A 5,934-nucleotide genomic window follows, 5' to 3' on the forward strand; every position below is an offset into this window, starting at 1 on the left:
CTGGGGGTGTTGTGATGTAAGTGTAGTCTACCCTACAGGGTGTTAGACTAACAAATAGTATCACTAAAGGTGTTACACAGGTGTAGCCTACCGTACGCCCACACGAAGTTAATTATTATCATTGTGGCACACACTGTGGCAAATCATTACAGTAAATTGGACAATGTGACCTAAACTTAACCTTATAACTTATATAAAGTTAATTATAAAAGGTCTGTATAAAATGTATAAATGCAAAAACATATATAAGATAACATGCTGAATAAAAAATCCATATTTTATATAAAATTGTAGGCTATAATTTACACTTTAAAACAAATAATTATAGAAATATTGCAGTGCCATACCTAACTATTTAAACTGTTGCAACTCGCTATATATACATAATTTGTGTATATCTAGTAAAAATCTAGTAATTAGTAATAGAAATTTCTAGTAATAATAATTAGTAATCTTGTCATTTTATTATAATATGAATATATGTATATAAAAATTATAAAATGTATTTATTAAAAAAAATACATAAGACAGGTATAAAAATATATATAATAAGAACTATATATAAGGTTTTAAGATATAAAAATATTACATACGCTGAATAAAAAATACATTTATATTTACATTAAATCGTATAATTTATGGTATGAAATTATTACATTTTACAGGGCAAAAATAATACAAATATTTTTACACATGACTTTTATTGTCACCTCAGAGTGGTGGTCATATATGAGTGATCTCACCCTTGTAGTTAACTTTTGCTTGGTTAAACTGATGGTGTTTCAACTCACTATTATAGTTATACACACAATTACACACAAATATACACACAACTTAAAAACATAGAATTATTACTATCATTATTATATATACATATATACATGTATGTTCACACATGTATATATGTATATATACATATACATACAGTACATGTATGTATGCCTATGCCTACACTGTCCAGTCTCATTTGCATTATTGTTTGAAAGAAATTACCTCATCCAAACAGTCATTCTCGGGCCTCAGACGTATGCAAACAGCATAAGGCTCTTTTGTGTCACTGGCACAAGGAAAGGAGATCATTTCCAGTGTGTCTCAGACAGGCAGAGCTCAGAGCCCACTGGCATATGAAGAGCACACCATCTGGCATAGGTCTACACGTGCATCTGAGAGCTAAAAGGATGAATCGGGGAAATGCTCTCACGTGCCACACAGTTTCTGCCCCGGGAGCTCACTCTGTGGGTTAGTGAGTTAGACGATGGGCTAAGAGAAAAGCCTTGGTCTGACTAACATTAGTGCATGCTTGCTGAAATATACCACAATTTGTGCCGCTGTGCAATCACACACCACCTAGTGCTTTAAACATACAATATTTCACCAGCACTGTGGACTGAAAGCTTTTAAATGTTACTAAATTTGTATTACGTGTGCTGACATTAGATTTTTGTCACTCAGCATCTGCTACAGGATATTAAGGGATGCATCTGTAGTTCTAGAGTTCAGATCATGAATATGTCTGAAGCTGCACAACCAAATTATATTTTATAATTATATGTCAGTTATTAATAATTAGAACGGAAATACTCAAAATGGCTTAAAATTATGTTTAAATCATTATTGTAATATACTTTATATTATATTAATATACTATATATATTATATTAATATAATATAATATATATATTATATTAATATACAAATATTGTATATTTGATTTGATATCAAGTTCAAATTAAGAAATTTAAAGTAATATGGAGAACAGAAAGTAAGATAAAGAAAATACATGGTTAAAGTAAAAGAAAATACAGTGTCATTCCACCCTGTCTTAGTTTTGTAGGTTGTACATATTCTGCCCTCTACTGGCTAAGAAGAGCATTAAAAAAAAAAAAAAAGCAATTATTATGTCAATCAAGGACATAATAATGAGAATTTTACAATGTCTTGAACCTATTTAATGATTTGATTTTGAAAAGCATTTATACAACAAATAATGACATTTAATTGAAAGAGGCATAAGATCAGTACTAAATAAGTTTTCTCAACTAAGAAACTAAGGCAATTTAAAGTGAATGTTTCAATGGCATAAAAGGAAGCAGCTTCTGTGGTTGTACAAGTCTAAACAATTGCTTGGAGTTCCCAGAAAGGGAAAGACAAAAAACAATAGAATATATTGAAAGAAATGCCACTTATACTTCACAGGTCTATATAAAGAGGGTAAAAATAACAAAATAACAGAAACATCAAGCAATATTAAGGACCTATTAAGGAGTAAGACCACCCTTTGCCCTTGAACAGTCTTGTAATGCTGCAAGTTCTGAACTGTGTTTATGAGGGAATAAATTAAGCACATATGAATCAAAGATCTCTGCTTCAGAGCTACCCATAAAGTTTCAGTGATGTTTACAGCATGTCTAGGGATTAGGGAGGACATGGAAAGCGTGACTTCATTCTCAATCTCCATTCCTAGGAAAACATTGGGCCTTATGATCCCATTAGATGGATGTAAAGATGTAAATTGTGGGTTGATGTGTGTGCGTATATATACAGTGGGTACGGAAAGTATTCAGACCCCCTTAAATCGGTCAAAATAGCCTCTAAAAGCCCAGCACAAAATGATACAGAGTTTTTGTATCATCTTTTTTTGGTTAGCTGTTTACTCATACAATACAATATAATATAATATAATATAATATAATATAACTGACCATTTTACTTTATTATTTTTCATGATTTTCCATTATTACTGCATGGGTTTTTACTATAACAACAATACATTTAGTGCTAACAGTGCTATATTACCATGGTTCCTTCATTATATTATATTATATTATATTATTTCAAACAAATGTCAGTTTTTATGGTTTATATCATAAACAGAATACAAAAATGCTTAGGTTGCATATTATTCCACTATCTTGTAGCATAAAAAGGGTCTCATGTTACCTTTAGATGATGCTAAGTCTTCTTCCAGAGTAAGCGTTAGTGTAAAGCAACCAGTTTTTCTCAGTAAATGTAATTCTTTGTGGTTGTTCTGTAATCATGAACATAGGCTGAGAAGATATTATTTCAAACCTGCCATAAAAACTTAGGGAAGTACATGGTTATGGAAACTGGCTTTGATTGGGGCAATTTCAGTTTACAGTTAACAGCTTAATAATCAAATTGAATGCAAATAATTCAGCCACAGAGAGACATTCAGCTGAGAGTAGACGAGATTTCACAGCTACTTCACCGCCTACATAGTCTGTTGACAAAAATATCATAAGAAAGTGACTGCAGAATGACTGGTATTCCCCACCCCCAATGTAAATGCAACATATTGCTTTATCATATTTAAGAAAAAAATAAACAAAAATACGCCTTTTTCATTACTAATACACTTTAAGGACTTTTTTATATATACAATAAAAAACAAGAGTATATTTCCCAGTTGATTTAAATTGTTTGCTCTACATAATAAACAAAGTATTGCATATTCATACAATAAAATAAACAAATATATATTAATTATATTTTTATATAGGTAAATCACTGCAAGATTTGCGTGTATATGAACATTTGTGCTTTAATAACCAATTTAAACCAAAATGTCATACCTCAGCCTCTTGCATTCCAGCGAGGAAATCTGACTTCTCGCGGGATCCTCCCGATGAAATATCGCGGAGGTAAATCTAAGAAAGGTGGAGACTTCGGGATAACTTCCTGCACAGTACTCTCAAGAATCATACCTCATACTTAAAACAACAGGCCGACATCAAAACCAAGTCGAATGGATTAGTAGCGCAAATAAACTCGTTAACAAGCACTTCACCCTCACGATTCCACGCATAAGTAGGATTTACCGCTAGCATCCAGCCTGCTAGCTAACATCAGCTACCAGGACGGCAGATTGTACACATCAGATCAAGACGGTTTCGTATCGAAGGACAGTATGGGTGAGTTAAACTCGCTTCTTATGGATCAGTTACAGTGTCACTTCGCGTTTCAGTTTCCAATGAAACAGCGCGAGCGAGTCACTTTAGCGTCATTTTAAAAACAAGAAACTGCATCCAAGTTGAATAAAGAAAGAAAAAATTGTGAGCAGATGAATATTTGTCTAGGCGCCAGTGTCGTAAACTGGCTTGACTTGTCCAAACCAGTAAATTCCAGGCGTTTTGCGTCAAGAGCAATGACTCCCTGTTGTGCTACTAGAGTATTATTGTTTACCTTTTGGATGTAAGTGGCTTTGACGTCGTTTGATTGTTTTTAAAGGAGTTTATACTAGTTGCTGTGGCTCAATTCCAAGTAAGCCCCCTTAAAGGGTTAGTTCACCCAAAAATGAAAATTCTGTCATTAGGATGTCTGTGTCAGCTGCGTCACGCCGATACGCTGTTTCCGTTCAGATCAAATCACAACAACGTAGGAAACAGATCCGGTGTGACGCAGCTGACACAGAACAGCATACGTTCAGCGGATATTCTCCAAAATGGCACCAGGGTGATGCGGAGGAGACGAATTGTTGAATAAAGTCTTTTTTTTTGTTTCTTTTGTGCACAGAAAGTATTCTCGTAGCTTCGTATAATTACGGTTGAACCCCTGATGTCACATGGATTATTTTACAGATCTCCTTGCTACGTTTCTGGACTTGGGAACATTTCAGTTGCATTGCTGTCTATGCAGGGTCAGACAGCTCTCAGATTCCATCAAGAATATCTTAATTTGTGTTCCAAAGATGAACGAAGGTCTTACGGGTTTGAAACGACATGAGGGTGAGTAATTAATGACAGAATTTCCATTTCTGGGTGAACTAACCCTTTAAAGGTGTACTCCGTTATTTTCGCTGATGTGTAAAATTTTATATTTAAAGAAATAAAACGCACTTTTGACAGATCTCATTACAATGATATGCACTCAAATACCATGGAGAGTCCAAACCATGTCAGTTTTCTAGAAAAAGCTGTTTTATTTAACATGAAGCGGGTCGCCCCCTTATGGGCGCCATCATGTTTACATCACATGACACGCTGTGCGATGACCGATTTACTACTGTTATTAATAACAACAATAATAATCATGTCAGTGTCAATTCCAAAACTAATAGTAAGACGAATAAGAACCAGCTAAAGCCTAACAAAAACTTACCGAGTGCACCTTTAAGTTGACTGTGCCTTTAATAAGAAGCACCTCCCTTGCTAGAAGTTAGGCAGGTATTAGGTAAACAAATGTTATAGTGGAAAACGTTAGGTTAGTACTTGTTTTGCACTGTCATGCTCTTGAGCACGACTCTGCTGGTTTGAATAAAGTGCAAATGGTATGAGTTGTCTGCAAATCCTCTTTTGGGTAGCTTCATTTCCATATTTACTCCTCTCAATTTCAGGTTGATGACACTTATTGTACTTACTGTATTTTTATTTGCAGTTATTTTTACTATACTACTGGAATAGAGTGGGGGATTTATGATGTCAGAATCCGGAAGTGTAATTGCTGCGGGTTCCTTTGAGATTTTCCTATTGGGTTTTATAATGGGGTTTTTCAATTTATGAGTAAAATAAAGCCTGTGGTAAACATAACATAAATTTTACAATGCTTTGGGGTTTTGTTCTGCAACGTGAATTACACACATCCCTACCCAAAACACAAATTTTGAAGCAGTTATGTTAATTTTTGAAAACGTATGTTTTTAATAAGTAACTAGATAAGAATGTTTGGGCTGTGAGTGTGTGCAGTTTACATTGTAGAACAAAAAGTAAAAGTATCATCAAGTTATGTTTACCACAGGCTTTATTTTACTCATAAATTGAAAAACCCCATTATAAAACCACATAGGAAAATCTCGAAGGAAACTGTGGCGAATTTCACTTCCGGTTTCTGACGTCATATTTCCCCGACTCTATTAGTGAGGGAGTTACATTCTATGTCAGGTGACCAAGCCATTGGCTCATGCTTGTATTGTTAGTA

The 5,934-nt window shown here is 34.1% G+C and overlaps 1 protein-coding gene across 1 annotated transcript in view; it reads left to right on the forward strand.

The window, feature by feature from the left end:
• Nucleotides 1-3,639: 3,639 nt before the first annotated feature.
• LOC107732536 (CD2-associated protein-like) overlaps nucleotides 3,640-5,934 on the forward strand; it is a 61,801-nt gene continuing 59,506 nt past the window's right edge. Inside the window, exon 1 of the mRNA XM_016543893.1 lies at nucleotides 3,640-3,932. The gene's annotated coding sequence lies outside the window, so the exon portion shown is untranslated. The remainder of the gene's footprint in view (nucleotides 3,933-5,934) is intronic.

Source organism: Sinocyclocheilus rhinocerous, unplaced genomic scaffold, assembly GCF_001515625.1.
Source record: "Sinocyclocheilus rhinocerous isolate Xijiao unplaced genomic scaffold, SAMN03320098_v1.1 scaffold640, whole genome shotgun sequence".
Classification (NCBI taxonomy): Eukaryota; Metazoa; Chordata; class Actinopteri; order Cypriniformes; family Cyprinidae; genus Sinocyclocheilus; species Sinocyclocheilus rhinocerous.